The sequence below is a fragment of the Saimiri boliviensis genome, chromosome 9, assembly GCF_048565385.1.
Source record: "Saimiri boliviensis isolate mSaiBol1 chromosome 9, mSaiBol1.pri, whole genome shotgun sequence".
In the NCBI taxonomy this organism is placed as follows: Eukaryota; Metazoa; Chordata; class Mammalia; order Primates; family Cebidae; genus Saimiri; species Saimiri boliviensis.
In genome coordinates, this window is record NC_133457.1 from 125,783,672 (window position 1) to 125,801,931 (window position 18,260).

Here is an 18,260-nt window from a genome sequence, read left to right on the forward strand (position 1 = left end):
CTCCCCCACCCACGCACCTGGCCCTCCCCCACCCGTGCACCTGGGCCTCCCCACCCGTGCACCTGGGCCTCTCCCACCTGTGCACCTGGGCCTCCCCACCCGTGCACCTGGGCCTCTCCCACCTGTGCACCTGGGCCACCTCCCGTGCACCTGGAGCTTGCAGGTAGACGCTGAAGTTGAGCTTCCCTGTACCTTAGTATCTGGGATCCCAAATCTATCCACCCTGCTGCTCCATCCTGCTCAGGGCACCCATCAAGGGCCATGGGGACCATAGCTCATCAGAGACTTCCCTGTTCCTCCCAAGAGATGCCGGCTCCCGAGGAGTCCCAGGAAGGCTCCTGGCAGGGCCCACAGACGTCCACACAGGAGCAGATCCTAGCTCTGTTTCCTGGGGTCTCCGGGCGCCTGGGCTCAGCAGGGGTGAGGCTGCCCTCTCATGGCCAGGAGAGGCACTGCCTGGGAAGCCCGTGGAAGCCCCTGGCACTGCCTCGGCCATACCCGCGGGGAGAGGCGTGGACCCCACGCAGGGATTAGGCTGTGGGGCCTCTGCGCCTCCCGGAACCCCACGCATTGGGTGGCGACGTGAGGTCCAGGTGGACGTCCTGCACGTGGAACTGATTAGAGTGAGGAGAAAGACTTTAAAAACAGACCCTGAGGTGTCAGCTTCGGCAGCTGTCCCTACCGGTGAGAACAGGCTCGGTCCCTCAAGCGTGACTGAAACCACTGAAAAGAAGCATCTGATTCAATGGCTCCATTCCGCTCAGTCATGGAGACCTCGTCCCTGCGGCGGGGCCTGCATGAGTCTTTCCCACCCATGGGGCAGCGGTGGCTGCGGACCCCAGCCGGCCCCGAGGGACCCAAGTGTGCCCGTCTGTGGTCACGCCGGCTTCGCTGGAGGGCCTTCCCACTCTCAGGAGACCACAGGCTGACAGATGGCCGAGTGGCCCTGCGGGCGACCTTCTTCCCTCCAGGTAGCAGGAACCACGTGGCCCCAACAGTGCTTCACGTGGCAGCTACAGAGAGCTGGATCCCAAGGAGCGTTCCCTTTTATTCTTTCTTACTTTGTCACATACGTAAGATGTCTCTGTGCACAAGAAAGCTTGGGGCATATGTGGAAGTCACCAGGATGACCCCAGGATGAAGCGGGCGGTGAGGACAGTGAGGACAGTGGGGTCCTTCACCCAAGGCCACCTCGGGCCCCGCCTGGCCTGAGCGATGACAGTGTGAGCCTGGGGCAGCTGTGGCTCTGCGTGCCGCTCTGAGCCCACCAGAGGCGCTGAAAGGGGCTCCAGGAAGAGTCCGTTTGGGCACCTGGAGGCGTGACACCCACAGTGGCCCAGGCCTTCTGCTGTCTTGAGATCCACGTGGTTGTGATGAAATAAAAGGCCCTGGTTGCCATTGGCACCTCCTCGGGTTCTCACGGTCACGCATGACAACTGGGAGAGAAGCCAGAGGTGGGGGAGCTGGGTTGTTCTGGGCACACAGCTGGACAGCAGACCCTAAAGACACTTGTCCCCGCCTGGAAGTCTCCACCCTCCTGCTCAGATGTGACTCAGCAAGGCCAGGGCTCTGCAGCTTGGGGGAGGCGCTGTCGGCCCGCCAGGCCCGCTGTGGGAAGTGAGGGGGAGGGGCGCAGCCTCCGCAGCCGGCTTCGGTTCCTGCTCCCCTGGGCCGTCTCTCCTGCACCTCCGGCCTTGACAGCCCTGTGGGGTTTGTCCACTTCTCCCCCAGAGACCAGGACGCTGGGGGACCCATGGGCCCATTTTACACACGGCACCGGGCAGAGACTCAAGGGTCCAGCCTCACCCCCGACTCCCACCTGCCCCCAGCCCAAGGCCACAACCCCAACCCCCTCCATGCCCATGGCTCATGCCTTGGAGAACTACCCCACCCACGCAGATCTTGTCTAAGAAAAGAATGATAGCTTTTCAAATATTTCCACTCTGGCTCCCCATGACCGAGCACTGTGAGACCCCGGTGACCCCGGAAACAGTGTGACCTGCCGTTTCCTAAGCAAGGAGGCCCGGGTCTGAGTAATTCTGAGATCACAAGGTCCCAGTATGTGGCCTTTGACACGGGCAGCAAAGGCCAGCAGCCAGCACCCCCAGAGCCCAGCCCCTCCCGGACCTCCGAGGGGAGGGCCCCTCCCGCAGGTCAGTGCCCCCAGGTGGGGGTGCCAGGCTGGCCGCACAGACCGGCCTTCCTGCCCAAGGCCCCCGACTCGCCCTGGCCGGAGGACCACCAGCCACCTCCCTGCGGGCTCCATCTTGTGTGGTCTGACGGTGGCGCCAGAGAAAGAGGAAGCTCCAGGCTGGGCCCCACTCCCCGAGAACCCAAAGCAGCCGCTGGGTTCTGGATGGGGAGCAGCTGGTGCGCGGAGCTCCCTTCCACAGGGGAGGGGTCAGTGGAGACGGTCCGCTCCACCCCCAAACGCTGGCCCACCCTGTCTCTGCAATGCCAGGCCAGGCTGTTCATCCCAGCGTTTCTTCAGGGCGAGACAGGTCTCCGGGCCCCATCCCAGGAACCACCACCCAGACCGTCCCTGCCTCAGAAGAGCCACACGGACACCCACGCAGAGCCTCAATCACTCACACACGCCGACCAACCTGCACACACTGACGCCCACTCACACGCCACACCCCTCCCCCGCAGGCCCCAGAAAACCGAGCTGCGGAGCTTCTGCTAGGTGGTGTCTTCAAACCTGCGGGCTTCGGAGAGTTCTGTGCACTTAGAATAGCACAGTCCAAAACACGCAGCGGGGACACACTTGTAACCTTACCTGCTCTGATAGCCATGCAGACAGAAGGAGAAGTAAACAAGTGAGATTAATTTTCACACTATTTGTATTTAAATCCAATAGAGCCAAAATATTATCACTTGGATAATCAATATAATGATGATGATGATGATTTTGGGGGATGGAGTCTCGCGCTGTCGCCCAGGCTGGAGTGCAGTGGCGCGATCTCAGCTCACTGCAACCTCTGCCTCCTGGGTTCAAGTGATTCTCCTGCCTCAGCCTCCCGAGTAGCTGGGATTGCAGGCATGTGCCATCCCACGCCCAGGTACTTTTTGTATTTTTAGTAAAGATGGGGTTTTGCCAGGTTGGCCAGGCTGGTTTCGAACTCCTGACCTCAAGTGATCCACCTGCCTTGGCCTCCCAGAATGCTGGGTTTACAGGCATAAGCCACCATGCCCAGCCTAAAGAATTATTAAAGAGTGATTTTACTCTCCTTTTTCCCTACTAAATCTTTAAAATCTGGTGTTTGTTTTACACTTATACCCCATCTCAATCAGACACTAAGTTTTTATCAGAAATCCTTGATTGTTTTTAGATTTAATAAAACGTAGAGTAAAAAAGTATATTGTCAGGGCCGGGCGCGGTGGCTCAAGCCTGTAATCCCAGCACTTTGGGAGGCCGAGGCGGGTGGATCACGAGGTCGAGAGATCGAGACTATCCTGGTCAACATGGTGAAACCCCGTCTCTACTAAAAATACAAAAAAATTAGCTGGGCATGGTGGTGCGTGCCTGTAATCCCAGCTACTCAGGAGGCTGAGGCAGGAGAATTGCCTGAACCCAGGAGGCGGAGGTTGCGGTGAGCCGAGATCGTGCCATTGCACTCCAGCCTGGGTAACAAGAGCGAAACTCCGCCTCAAAAAAAAAATTTTTTTTTAACTTTAAGACAATAGAATAAAACTCTCTGTGCCAAATTCCACACAGAGTCATGACATTGGGGTTTCTTTTTTTTTTTTTTTATAATAAGAAAAAGAATGAAGAAGAGGAAGAAAGAGAAAGAGGCAGAGGGAGAGAGGATGGGGGTATTGCTTTATTGCCCGGGCTAGAATACAGTCTAAATATGGGTATGCCTATAATTGTCCTTAATAATGGAGACATGAAAGAAAATGAGGGAAGAGAATAACAAACAAGGAGCCAACGAACATTTCGTTTAAACTTCTAAGTTGATATGATGTGGTACTGATGAGAGTGTATATTTTGTGTATTTAAAGTGGAGAGTTCTATAAATGTGAATTACGTTTACTTGTTCCAGATCTGAGTTCAAGTCCTGGATATCGTGGTTAATTTTCTGTCTCATTGATCTGTCTAATATTAATGTTGAAGTCTCCCACTCCACTATTACTGTGTGGGAGTCTAAGTCTCTTTATTAGTCTTGTATGTCTGGGTATTCCTGTATTGGGTGCGTATATATTTAGGATCTTTAGCTCTTCTTGTTGTTGCGTTGATCCTTTTATTGTTATATAATGTCCTTCTTTGCTTCTTGTGATCTTTGTTGCTTTAACGACTATTTTATCAAAGGCAAAAATTGTAACTTCTGCTTTTTATTTAATTTTAGCTCTCTGTTTGGTTGGCAAATCTTTCTCCATCCCTTGTTTTGAGTCTTTGTGTATCCTTGAATGTGAGATGGGTCTGGATGCAGCATACTGATGGGTTTTAGTTTTTTATTTAAATTGCCTGTCTGTCTTTGGATTGGGGGATTTAGTCAATTTAAATTTAGAATTAATAATGATATATGTGAGTTTAATACTGCCATTTAATATTAGCTGGCTATTTTGCCCGTTAGTTGATGTAAATTCTTCACTATATTGATGCTCTTTTTGATATTTTTTAGAAAGGCTGATACTGTTTGTTCCTTTCTATGTGTAGTGGTTCTTTCAGAAGCTCTTGTAAAGCAGGCCTCGTGGTGATGAAAGTTTTTTGTTCACAAAAAACTTTATTTTTCCTTCACTTATGAAGCTTAGTTTGGCTGGATGTGAAATTCTGGGTTGAAAGTTCTTTTCTTTAAGGATGTTGAATATTGGTCCCCACTCTCTTCTGGCTTGTAGGGTTTCTGCTGAGAGATCTGCTGTGAGTCTGATAGGCTTCCCTTTGTGGGTAACCTGACCTTTCTCTCTGGCTGCCCTTAGTATTTTCTCCTTCATTTCAACCCTGGTGAATCTGAGGATTATGTGCCTTGGAGTTGCTCTTCTTGAGGAATATCTTCGTGGTGTTCTCTGTATTACCTGGAGTTGAATATTATCCTGCCTTACTAGGTTGGGAAAATTTTCCTGAATAATATCCTGAAGCATATTTTCCAGCTTGGATTCATTCTCTTCGTCACATTCAGGTACACCTATCAAGCGTAGATTAGGTCTTTTCACATAGTCCCATATTTCTTGGAGACTTTGCTCGTTCCTTTTTATCCTTTTTTCTCTAATCTTGTCTTCTTGTTTTATTTCATTGAGTTGGTCTTCGACCTCTGATATCCTTTCTTCTGCTTGATCAATTCGGCTGTTAAAACTTGTGCATACTTCACGTAGTTCTCGTATTGTGTTTTTCAGCTCCATCAATTCACTTATATTCCTCTCTAAATTGTGTATTCTTGTTAACATTTTGTCAAACCTTTTTTCAAAGTTCTTAGTTTCTTTGGGTTGGTTTAAAACAAGTTCTTTTAATTCACAGAAGTTTCTTATTATCCACATTTTGAAGCCTGCTTCTGTAATTGGAACACACTCGTTCTCCATCAAGCCTTGTTTCGTTGCTGATGAGGAACTGGGATCCCCTGCTGAGGAAGAGGCGTTTTGATCTTGGGTATTCTCAGCCTTTTTTGGCTGTTTTCTTCCCTTCGTTGTAGATTTATCCATCTGTGGTCTTTATAGTTACCGTCTTTGTAATTGGGTTTCTGAGTGGACGTCCAACTTATTGATTCTCAGCGCCGAAATCTGAGCAACCCACTGCGCCGACTCAATCAGCGGCGTTAAGATTGATGGTGCTTTTCCGACTCTGCACCAAGAACCGACGCTCCGAGGCGCCGGCAAAACCGCCTCGCCGGTCACAAGAGTCGCGCTGGCGACCCGTGGGGCTCCTCCGCTGGGAATCTCCTGGTGCGTGAGCAACAGGAATTCATGTGAAGGTGTGGCGTCCTCTCGTTCTTTGTGCTTTCACTGGGAGCTACAATCCCGAGCTGCTAGTGATCAGCCATCTTGGATCAGATTGACATTGGGGTTTCAAAGGCCTCATGGCCAGCCCCCACCTGCAGGCAGCCCTCCGGGGTTGATGGCTGTGAGATGAGTGTTGTCAGTGTCTGTGGGAGAAGCAGGGGCTCCGAGGTCAGGCGAGTGAGGGACCAGTTGGGCCGTGCACACCGAGGGCGCTGAAGGGCCTGGGACGCCCCACTGTGAGGGGTGGACCTGACTGATCCCAGGTCCTCAGGGGCAGGGTCTCCTCCCCAGGAGGCTGTCGGCACTCGGGGGGCCCGGGGCTCTGCTCACTCCAGACCCCTCTTCTGCATCAGCCACAGAAACAGACGTCGGCGCCACACCCTTCCAAGCCCCACCCCTCACTCCACGCCCCGCCTGCTGCCCGGAGGACCCATGCAAAAGCCTGACCACCCACATCCAGGCCTGGGGGCAGGAGGCAAGAGCACTCAAGAGCAAGCGGCAGACCCTGTGCCCCCACCGCTCCCACGCCTCCTCCACCCTGGGGTCAGGGCCTGGCGGGTCCTGCACACCCGGACCCTGTCCGGCCGGCCATCACCCACACGGTCGGCCTCCCCCACCCGAGGCCCTCCCACCGCCCTCTGGCATTTCCCGTACCTGTCCAGCTCCTTCCCGGCACGGGGCCCGTGCTCGGTGGCTCACCGTGCCCTGCCCTCTCTCGAATCCCTGCTCAGCGCCGCGTTCCCAGGAAGCCCCTGGCCTTGCTGAGGTCAGAGCCTGTGACAGCCGAATGCTCCCAAACACCCACCACGACAGTGACGGCGTGCGACCACAGCTGTGCGGCTGCGCCTCCGTCGCTCTGTCTGTCCTGCGGCGTCAGGAAGGACCCCGTCTGGCTCCAGCGCGTCCCAGTGCTGGGATGGAGTCAAAGCCCAAGAAAGCAGATGAAGAATGAATCCACGGACAGAAAACGGATGAAAGCTCGGAACGCCCTGAGGACTGCCGAGGCCGGAGCTCACCCCAGCCCAGAGAACTCGGGCAGCCGCGACCAAGGGGCTGGGGGCAGGAAGAGGGGCTGGCCCGGGCCTGGCACACATGCCCCAACCCCGGGACTCCTGGGCGTGAGGGGCTGTCCTGCCTGCGTGGCACTTCAGTCTATGGGGAAAGGGTGGGTTGCAGGCAGCAGATGCTGCAGGGACCAGGGGCTCACGGGAGGAGGCCCGGCAGCCAGGCTGGCCTCTGCGGAAAAGACCCGGGGCCGGGACCCCGAGAGTGGGGAGGACGGCGGGGCTGAGGCGGAGGGAAAGTCCTGGGGAGCAGATACCGCCGGGGCAAAGGCCGGTGTGGGGAGCGCACACACGGGAGGAGGCCCTCAGAGCGGGACGGTCACCCCCACGCCCTAATCCCCAAGATCTGTGACAGTGACCTCGCTTGGTGAAGGAGTTAGGCACCTTGGGATGCGACGGGAGCCTGAGTCCCCCGGGTGGGACCCGTATCATCACCAGGGCCGTCTAGGAGGGAGGCCGAGGGGAGAAGCAGAGACCCGAGGGCTGCGGGGAAGGGTTCGAGCCAGGGAAACGCGGCGGGAAAGACAGGGACACGGATTTTCCCTGGAAGCTTCCAGAAGGGGCTCATTCCTGAGGGTTCGTGGCGCCCCGCTCAGTCCTCTGCCTCCAGAACCTAAGGTGGCCTGGGAGCTGCGTCGGCCCCTCGCTGGGGCTGTCACCCCCGTCCCTGAAACTCACCTGGCCTCGCCGAGCAGGAGCGCGGGCCTCACTGAGGCCCCCGAGCCCCGGGAGGTTTCCAGCAGGGAAGGACGCAGTCCCCTGCCCGGGACGCCGGCCGCCCCCTTCACAGGTGAACAAGCCGAGGCCCAGCGCTGCCTCGCAATGGCCCGACTGGTCTGGGGGGGCCGTGTGGGTGCCAGGCAGGCTGGTGCTGCCTCTTGCACAGTCACCCCCACAGAGGGCACTTGGTCACCAGGGGAGATGGCCTTGTGGTGCCTGCCATGAGCCGCTCCTGAGCCTTGAGGTGGCCATGGCTCCAGGGCCCATGGCAGGCCCACCAGCCCCAACAGGCGGGCAGCGCAGCCTGACCTGACTGAGCTGCGACCTGCCAGGCCGCGGACCCACGCACCGTCCTCCACAGCCATCGGGCGGGCTGCGGCGGTTTCAGTTCCATCAGCGAGGGTTTCTGTGGTTCGCTCAGAGTGGAGCTGGGCATGGCTTCTGCATGGTGTCTCCTTGGGGGCACTTGGGAGCTGTCCCGGGGCCTGCAGAGCTGCAGGTGTGTGCTGGCATCTGCGGCACAGGCCTGGGGCTCCCCGCAGCAGCGGAGAGAGGAACCGGAGGGCGTCAGGTGCCCTCCGCCAAGAGAGGAGGTGTGCGTGAGGAGGAGGGTGGGCCACGTGTGGGCATTGTCTGCAGGCAGGAGGGGCTGCCCGTGCGGGTTGGAGGTGAAGGGTGCTGCCCGCGCCTGGGCGCTCCGTGAGTTTCAGGCCTGCCCCTCCCGGGACTTCCTGCCCTGCCCGGGCTGGCTGGCTGTTGTGTTTTCTGCTTTAATGATTTAATGGGTATTTAACCCTCCCTTGGTATTTGCCTGGCTTCCAGGTACTCTGAAAAATTTCCCTAAAGGGGCTGGGGGAGGGAAGCTGGCGCCGCGCGGGCGTTAGTCAGATGGGTGAGGCCACGCGCCTTCTGAACACACGGCTCAGAGCCCGCACATGTCCCAAAGGCCGTGCTTCCCGGTGACAATGACTGGACCCTGCCCACGTCAGGAAAGCCTCGCACAGCTTTCCCAGCCTCCAGAAACAGGAGAGTCTCGCTGGTCCAAGTTCCCAGGAGCCCAGATTCTCCTGCCGGCTGAGACCCGCCCAGGAAACTGCCCTCTCAAACCACCCCCCGGGGCACAAACTTCGTGGCTTCCTGGCCTGGTAATTTTCCAGCGTTGAAACTTTCCTCTCTGGGGCAGGAAGGACCTTCAGCCACCAACAGCTCAACCAGAAACGTTTCTGCGACCAGAAGTCACAACCGCCCAGAGCGTGACTTGACTCAGCCTGGGGCAGGGCTGTGGGCCGCGGTGGGGTGGGCCCACCTGCAGGTCGGGGCGCTTCTGGCCACGCCCCAGCAGCCTCGAGAGGGACAGGATGTTCCAGGACAGGCGCCCTGAGGAGCCGGGGACCCGGCCAGAGGGAGAGGGGCTGCAGGAGGCCGTTAGCTCCCTGGTGACCCTGGCAGGAGTATCTGGGAAGGACGAGCTGGCCGGGGTCTCCTTTCGGCCCTGAGGTCGCAGGACTCCAGAGATCTCTGTTGCTTCCCCTGAAATGAAACCAGACCCAAACCAAGACAAAACCTCTCCCAGTGACCCCACATTCCTCACAGTGACCCCACATTCCTCACGGCGACCCCACATTCCTCACGGCGACCCCACATTCCTCACAGTGACCCCACATTCCTCACGCCGACCCCACATTCCTCACAGTGACCCCACATTCCTCACGCCGACCCCACATTCCTCACAGTGACCCCACATTCCTCACAGTGACCCCACATTCCTCACGGTGACCCCACATTCCTCACGGTGACCCCACATTCCTCACAGTGACCCCACATTCCTCACGCCGACCCCACATTCCTCACGGTGACCCCACATTCCTCACGGTGACCCCACATTCCTCACGGTGACCCCACATTCCTCACGCCGACCCCACATTCCTCACGGTGACCCCACATTCCTCACAGTGACCCCACATTCCTCACGCCGACCCCACATTCCTCACGGTGACCCCACATTCCTCACGGTGACCCCACATTCCTCACGCCGACCCCACATTCCTCACGCCGACCCCACATTCCTCACAGTGACCCCACATTCCTCACGCTGACCCCACATTCCTCACGGTGACCCCACATTCCTCACGGTGACCCCACATTCCTCACGCCGACCCCACATTCCTCATGCCGACCCCACATTCCTCACAGTAACCCCACATTCCTCACGCTGACCCCACATTCCTCACGGTGACCCCACATTCCTCACGCCGACCCCACATTCCTCATGCCGACCCCACATTCCTCACAGTAACCCCACATTCCTCACGCTGACCCCACATTCCTCACGGTGACCCCACATTCCTCACGGTGACCCCACATTCCTCACGCCGACCCCACATTCCTCATGCCGACCCCACATTCCTCACAGTAACCCCACATTCCTCACGCTGACCCCACATTCCTCACGCTGACCCCACATTCCTCATGGTGACCCCACATTCCTCACGGTGACCCCCACATTCCTCACGCCGACCCCACATTCCTCACGGCGACCCCACATTCCTCACGGTGACCCCACATTCCTCACGCCGACCCCACATTCCTCACGCCGACCCCACATTCCTCACGCCGACCCCACGTTCCTCACAGTGACCCCACATTCCTCACGGTGACCCCACATTCCTCACGGTGACCCCACATTCCTCACGGTGACCCCACATTCCTCACGCCGACCCCACATTCCTCACGCTGATCCTCTCTCCCTGCTCCTCCTTGAGGGCACCGGCAGGGTCTGACTTCCCTCAGGGGTGGGAGACTCATGTAGTGGCTGAAAGGGCCGCGTGTCGCCTCTGGTGGGGCCCCTGGGACCCAGCGGGCAGCGTGCCCGGCCCTGGCAGCGGCACCTGCAGCCTCCAGGTGGCGTCCGCGGGGCCCGTGCAGGGGTGAGGGACCGGGGTCCTGGCTGCTGTGGGGCCTGACCCGGCCGTGTTGACTGGCACCCCTCAGGGCCTGGACGAGGCCCAGGAGGACCCGGAGCCCAGCCCCCTCCTCTCCGCGGCTTCCAGGTGCTTCTGTATTTGGATATTTTTAGGGGAAGTTCTTTATTGTCCAAAGATGTCATCACTGAAAAAGGGAAACGACCATCCCACCATCCTTCTGCCAGCTCTACCCGAAGGGGCAGGCCGTGCCGGGACTCGGGGCTTCCGCGGGCAGAGCCAGGCCTGTCTCGTCGGAGAGGGAGGGCATGGCCTTGCAGCCGAGGGAGGGGCAAGGACCGGCCGCGTGGGGGGTCTTGGCCCGGCGTGCCAGGCTCCTGGGAACAACGCAGCCTGTGCCCCCAAGAGTCACCGGAGTCGGCCTGGACAGAGCCGCAGCGAGCTGACCACACGGGGGCTCCTGCCGAAGCTCGGGCTCTGGGGTCACCCACGCAGGGCCCCGGCCTTGACTTTCCTCCCCACGCAAGAGGGCAAGAAACACGTGACTCCCAGGCCCGGCACGAGCGGGGTTTTCCACTCACAGTGACGCCGGGATTTGGAGGAGGAACCGGTACCAGGCTGAGCCGCGCGGCCCAGGCCTCCGCACCTGCCAAGCTGGGCCGTGGCCCTCGGACAGGCCAGTGAGCGAGGCAGAGGTGGCTCGTGGCTCTCCACGTCCTCCGTGCCGCCGGGGCACATATTCCTTCATCACCACGAGCCCCACGACGTTCCAACACATTCCTCCCTTCGCTTACAGGCAATGCTGCGCAAACCAAACCACGCGACCCCCAGCCGAGGAACCAGGAGGGCGGGGCGCCCCGGGGACGGCTGGCCGGACCCTGCCGAGGGTGTGGCCAGCCCGGGAGAGCCACGCGAAGCAGCAGAGAGTGGGGCCTCCCACGCCTCAGCAGGGTGTGTGCCCGCACTGCTGGGGGCATGTGACGTCAGAACAGACGAGAAAGACGGGGCTCCGTGAAGTGGGAGCAGCCTCAGGCTACCCGGGAAGCCTCGCCCTTGGGAGGCGGGCAGAGCGTTGGCTTGGCAGGACCGCACATCCCACAGGCCCGGTGGCCCCTCGTGGGCATCTCAGCTGGAACGGGGCTTGAGCAAGGGCACAGAGGAGCCGAGCCAGGGTCCCACGGGGCTGCCTGGTTCCGAGCGAGAAGCTGAGGGCGATGGGGCTGGTGGCGCTGTGAACCACGGGGCAGCCCATTCTTTCCCCGGAGTCCCCTGGCTGCCTTCCCTCCACGCACCTTCCCTCCAGCTCCAGGCACCTCAGGCCTCACACTGGGCATGCATGAGGGCTTCCAAACCCGCCGCGCAGTGCCCTGGTGGGTCTGTGGGCCTGGGGAAGGGGCCGGCAGGGGTGTGCGGCTCAGTGGTTCTGCGCCTGTGTGTCTCACTGGGGTTCTGGGTCAGGGTTCAGAGCTAGGAAGCTGAGGCTCTGAGGAGGGAAACCGGTGGAAGAGCAGGGATGGGTGCCCTCGAGGGGCGACCTGGCAGGCGTCTTCTGAAAAATCTAGGCCCACGGTGCCATGGGTCCCAGCTGTCGTGCCTGCTCCCAGACCCAGCCAGCCTTCCCCTCCTCAGTCCCGACACCGGGCAGGAGCACCCTGCACTCTTGCCTCACCCACTGGGCCACCCGGGCGCAACTTCCCGGCTGCCTGTGGGGCTGGCAGGACCGGGGGCTCCCTCCCGACATTGAGCATGTGTGGCCTCTGGACTGACCTCCCAGGCCAAGGGGTACTAGGGAGAGGTCAGTAGCCTCTCCTCGGGCTCCTTGGGCACCACTGGCAGCCCCAGGGCACAGGCAATGTGCCACACTCCCGCCCCCTCCTGCTCTCCCAGCCCACGCTCACTTTCACCAGCAGCCTCACCCAGAGGGCACCAGCCTTGGTCTAGGTAACTGCCACCTCACCTCCACAGGTGACCCTGCATCTCTCACCTCTAAGCGGCCATCTCTCACCTGTCCAGCGGCCGACCCACCATCGCCTCTGGCACCCAGCAGAGCTTCCCTGCCTGACTCAGAGATTCTTAGGCTTTTCCCCAGCTGGCTCTCCCCGCCCACGTGTCGTCCGCATCTCGAGAATGGCCTCTTTCCCTTGTCTGCCGCCTCTGGCCTAAGAGTGAGTCCTCAGCCCTGTCCCCAAAACTTTTCTCAAGTCTGTGGCCTCCTGGCCACCCCTCCTGCCCGTCGCCTCTTACCTGGTCTCCCGCCTCCATCAGTCCCTCTCCAGGCCGTAAGATCAACTAGGAACAGACATCAAATTATGTCACATGCAGTTAAGATCCCTGTGGTTCTCTGTTGCTCTTTAGATAAAGTGGAAGCTCTTTACCATGTGTTGGGAGGAGGGCTGGCGTGAGGAAGACCTGCACACGTCATTGTCACCACCATAGCTCATCACTGTCACCACCACCATCATCGTCATCCTCCGCATCCTCCTCATCACAACCATCACCACTACCATTATCATCCAACGGCCATCGCCACCACCATCCTCATGACAACCATCATCACAGTCATCACCACCGCTGTGGGAAGTAGAAAAGTGCCTCTTCAAAGTTTCCTTTCTTGTTTAAGAAAAATTCATGTGTTAGAAATGATTGTTTGTTTGTTTGTTTGTTTGTTTGTTTGTTTGTTTTGAGACGGAGTTTCGCTCTTGTTGCCCAGGCTGGAGTGCAGTGGCGCGATCTCGGCTCACCGCAACCTCCGCCTCCTGGGTTCAGGCAATTCTCCTGCCTCAGCCTCCTGAGTAGCTGGGATTACAGGCACGCGCCACCATGCCCAGCTAATTTTTTGCACTTTTAGTAGAGACGGGGTTTCACCATGTTGACCAGGATGGTCTCGATCTCTTGACCTCGTGATCCACCCTCCTCGGCCTCCCAGAGTGCTGGGATTACAGGCTTGAGCCACCGCGCCCGGCCGATAGTTTGTTTTAAACACCTTCTTCCAAAGCCTTCTTGCCATTTTGCTAGAAGCCCTATCCTATGTAGCTGTTAGACAAGCTGGCAGGCACGTGGTACATCTATGTCCTTGCACTTTAACCAAGAGATCTGTGCTGGATGTGCCCACAGGCCCGTCCCCGCTCACAGCCCGGGCCCCTTCCTTATTTGGACGTCCTTCTTTTTTGCTCTCTGTTGCTTTTACCTGTTTAGAAAAGTTTCAAGTTATTAGCCAACTGGGGGTTTTAGTTTAGACGGTGAGGTCTGGCTCCAGCCAACGGAGATCAGACACCTCAGTGAGGACGACCGAAAATGCGTAAGAAATAAACATGTCTGCTTCCCTTCACTGTGCTCCCGTGGCAGGATTGCTGTGGGAGTACCCTTTCTGCAGGAAGTAAAAAGAACTGTGTTGCTGAGAGATCCTTTGTCCCAGTGCTAAGTTTTCTTTGCGGCACCAAAAAGAAAAATTTTATACATAGCAACCACCAACACCATGACCGTTGTCACCAGCATCATCACCACCATCATCACAGTTTGCCTACAAGGCAAGAGAGGGTTTTGGCTCAGTGCAAACACGCTTTGGGACTCCAAGCTCACCCCCTAGAAGTGGCAAGCCAAGACCAGGAGGCAGGAGCGGCCCTAGACAGTGCCTCTGTCACCGGGAATGAGGCCTGTTCAGAGGAAATTGTCCACATTTGTTTTGTGCTGCTACAACGGAATACCACAGACTGGATGATTTAAAAAGAACAGAAATGTGCTGGCTCGCACTTCAGGAGGTTGGCCAATCTAGGACTGGGGGCTGGCGTCCGGCGAGGGCCTTCATGCTGCATCCCCCCACTGGAGAAGTCAGAAGAGAGGGCAGGACAGAGAAAGCAGGAGGAGGCTGAACCCCTCTTTGGTAAGGAACTCGCTCCTGAGATCACGGCACTAACCCATTCACTGCGCCAATCACCGCTCACCAGGCCACACCTCCCAGTGCCGTGGCAATGGGGATCACGTTTCCAGCACAAGCTTGTAGGGGGTCACATCCAAACCGCTGCAGGAGTGAATATCTCTCAGGTCATTTAGAGACGTAAATAACGAGGGTTACGCTGACGACGCTTATTAGCACTCGGGGTTTTTCCATTTCCCTGATCTGATGCAGCCAGGCATGAGTAATTTGCCACTGGGAGCTGGGTCAGCCGGGTCCAGGAAGTGGCCCCTGCCTCACTCAGCCAAGTGTAAAACCTGCCATCCGGCCAGGGCCAAGATCCTGGCACAGAAAACCTCTCAGCCCCTTGATCCCTCTATGAGATCCACAATAGCCCCAGAGACCAGGAACTGCCCCAGGGCCCCATCCGGCCCTTCCTTGCTCTGTTCCGGCCTCTCAGGGGCCTCTGCGCTGCCCCCTCCTAGGGCATACTTTGGCCAGCCGTCTGCTGAGACCGGGGTCTTTGCCCAAGTGCCATTCCCTGAGAGAGGCCTGTGCTGCCTCCCACCCCCCCACCCCCGCCCCCGGCCAGGTAGGTCTGTGAGATTTCCCTGTATTCTCATCACTGCTTAAAGTTCGCTTGTTATTTGTGTGTTCACCTGTCTGTCTGATCCGTCTTCCCTGAGTGCCCTGGGAGAGCCACATTCCCGGAGCCCAGGACCCAGCCCCCTGCAGGGCTCCAGGCGATTTGTGGAGCGAATGGGTCCCTGGGGTTACCGGGCCCTGAGCCTGCCGGGCGCAGCCCTTTCTGAGTGTTGTGGCATCGGTGCTCCCAACAGCCTATGACTTTGATGTTCTTATTAACTTCATTTTAAAGATGAAAATCCCGAGGCTCAGAGAGATTGAGACGCCTTGCCCAAGGTCACACAGCAGGTATCTCTCAAAGCCAATAATCCCAAGCCTGTGCTCACAGCAGCTGTACCCACTGCCCCAGCCTGTGCCACACAAGGCAGAGGCCTAGTACAGGCAGTTTGTAAAAATCATCTGTAAAGTATGGTGTACACACACACACACACACACACACACACACACAAACACATGTGTATATATATATAAACAGGGTATTATATAAAGTAAGGTATATATATATATATACACACACACAGGGTTTTTAAATTAAAGGGTAAGGCTGGGTGCAGTGGCTCCCGCCTGTAATCCCAGCACTTTGAGAGGCTGAGGCAGGAGGATCACCTGAGGCCAGAAGTTCGAGACCAGCCCGGCCAACACGGTGAAACTCCATCTCCACTAAAAATACAAAAATTAGCTGGACATGGTGGTGGGTGCCTGTAATCCCAGCTACTTGGGAGGGTGAGGCAGGAGAATCGCTTGAACCTGGGAGGCGGAGGTTGCGGAGAGCCAAGGTCACACCGCTGCACTCCAGTGCAGTAAAGACTCCGTCCCTTAATCAGTCAATAATAAATGCGTAAGGAAAGTGTGACAGAGCAACAGGGCTTGGCTTTGCTGTGCGGGCACTCCTGTTTCTCCTCCCGACCCCAGGGAGAGGGCCTATGGTTGCTTCCAGTTTGGGGCGCTTCCGAATAAACCCTCTGCACGCATTCGTGTTCGGGCTTTGTGTGGCTGCGAGGTCTCAGTTCCCGTGGGGCAGGTTTGCCGGATCCTACAACAGGTGTGCGCTCCTCGTGGGAAGAAGCTGCCGAGCTTCCGCAGACAGCCCCTCTGCGCCCCACCAGCAGTGTGGGGAGCCCTGTCTTCCGGCCTGTTTTTCAAAACACGTAACATAAAAGTTCCTACTGTAACGGGATCCCTGGGGTGTCACTTTGCCAGGTAGAAGTCTCTGTGGCTGGTGGCACCTTTGCCCGAGTTTTGCTGGGACCTGCTGGGCTTGTTCCGCCCACTCGGCCTGGCAGGCGGCACTCGGCCCGTGCTGCCGGCCTGGATCCCATGCCTGCCAAGGGCGAGCCGGCCAGGGAGCGGCAAGGGGTGTGTGAGCAAGTGTGGGACCCGGTCACTGCTCACAGCCAGGCGTGCCAGCTGCAGCGGGGCGGGCAGCTCCAGGCACCAGCATGGGCATCAGCTCCCTGCGAGGCTGCAGCTGGACCAGGCAGGCCATAAGCAGCTTCCACGGCTGACAGTGGGGAACGCAGTGGCGCCCGGAAGCTTGGAGTCGCCGAGACCTGCAAGCCCTAAAGAGGGTGTTGCAGCCCTGGCTCCGGTTGCTCCTAGGTCTGGGCTCCCCGAAAGGCCACAGCTCTCCGCTCCTTCTCTCTCCTCTCCTTGTCACCCTTGTGGTAAGCAAGGGGCGTGTTTAGCCCTGTTTGTGTTACAGCTCTTTCAGCCCAACATTCAGTGAGTCACCGGTTCTGGTCCTGTGAGCAGGAAGAATGCGGTATGCGGACAAGTGAGGCTGAGCAGGACGAAGCGGACATTTCCTGAGTGTTGGAACAGCTCAGGGGACCCGCCGCGGCGGCTCCTCTCTGCAGCTGGTCGTCCCATCCTCCTCTCTTCTTGTCCGGCTGAGTCTGGGACGTTTTATGGGCCCCAGAGGGGAGGACGTGCGTGTGACTGGCCCATGCGTGGCCATGGAGGCCTGGAGAAGACCCCGTAAGTTCCCACTCTGGTCCGTGGGACCAGCAGCCCAGCCCCCAGGCTTCAGGCCCTCCCTGGCTTGAAGGTGGGGCTTCACCAGGGACCCACCCCTTTCCACCAGGAGCCTGTCTGCTGCTGTCCACGGCACCCAGGTTGATTGTGCCAAGGGGCACCTGCTGGTCAGCACCGAGCACCCCCTCAGCCTCCCTCTAGTGCTCATTGGTGCCCAAAGTCCAGAGGGGGCCAAGGTGGCAGGGGCTGGCATGTGAGCACTGCCCCAGATGTGCATACACCAGCTGGGTGGCAATGGTGCCCAGGCTCAGCCTCAACTCTGCTGCATGATCAGGGCGGGTGCCAACAGTGGGAGCAGCCAATTCTGAGACTGTGGGGACAGGGGGCCTTCCCGGGCCCCTGAGAGTGCAGAGATGCCTGGGTCCACTGCCGTGACTTGGGCGGCTGTAGCCGTCCCAGGAAAGCGGGGCTCCTGCCTGCTCCCTGCCCCCAAGTCCCAGAGCGCAGAGGTGCCTGGGTGGCAGCTGCAGCTTGGGCGGCTGCAGTTGCGCTGGGAGCTCCTGCTGGCTCGAGGGAGCGCGGCACCGCCCTGGGGCCCAGTTCTGCCTCAGGACCCCTCTGTATCCACCCCTCCATGCCCAACCATGCTGCTTTCCTGCCAGCGAGTGACTTGGCCCGGCCCCATTGCAGTGGCTCCTGGGGGCAGTGGGCTCTGGGGGCTCCCAGGGGTGGGGACTGCCTGGCTCCTCTCCGTGTCTTCCCTTCAGTGGCGCTGCGTGAAGTGCAGGTGGCACGTGGCCTATACCAGCTTCGAACAAATGAAACATGGGCCGGCCCCACAAGTCCCGCTGTGCCTTTAGCCAAGTGCTCACGGGCTCCTGAGACACAGCGGGGAGTGAGGCCGAGGCGGTGCTGGAGGCCCTGGGCCTGGGAATGTGGCCTAGCCCGCCTCGCGAGGTTGGGGCGGTGCAGTCAGCTGCCTCGGGGACATGGGTTGCAGGAGTCCTGCCACCACCATGGCCGCTCCCGCAGCCACTCCTGCCACAGCCGGCCTGACGGCAGCAGCCACTCCAACCCGCTGCAGCCCGCTCCAGACGCTGCAGCCATCCC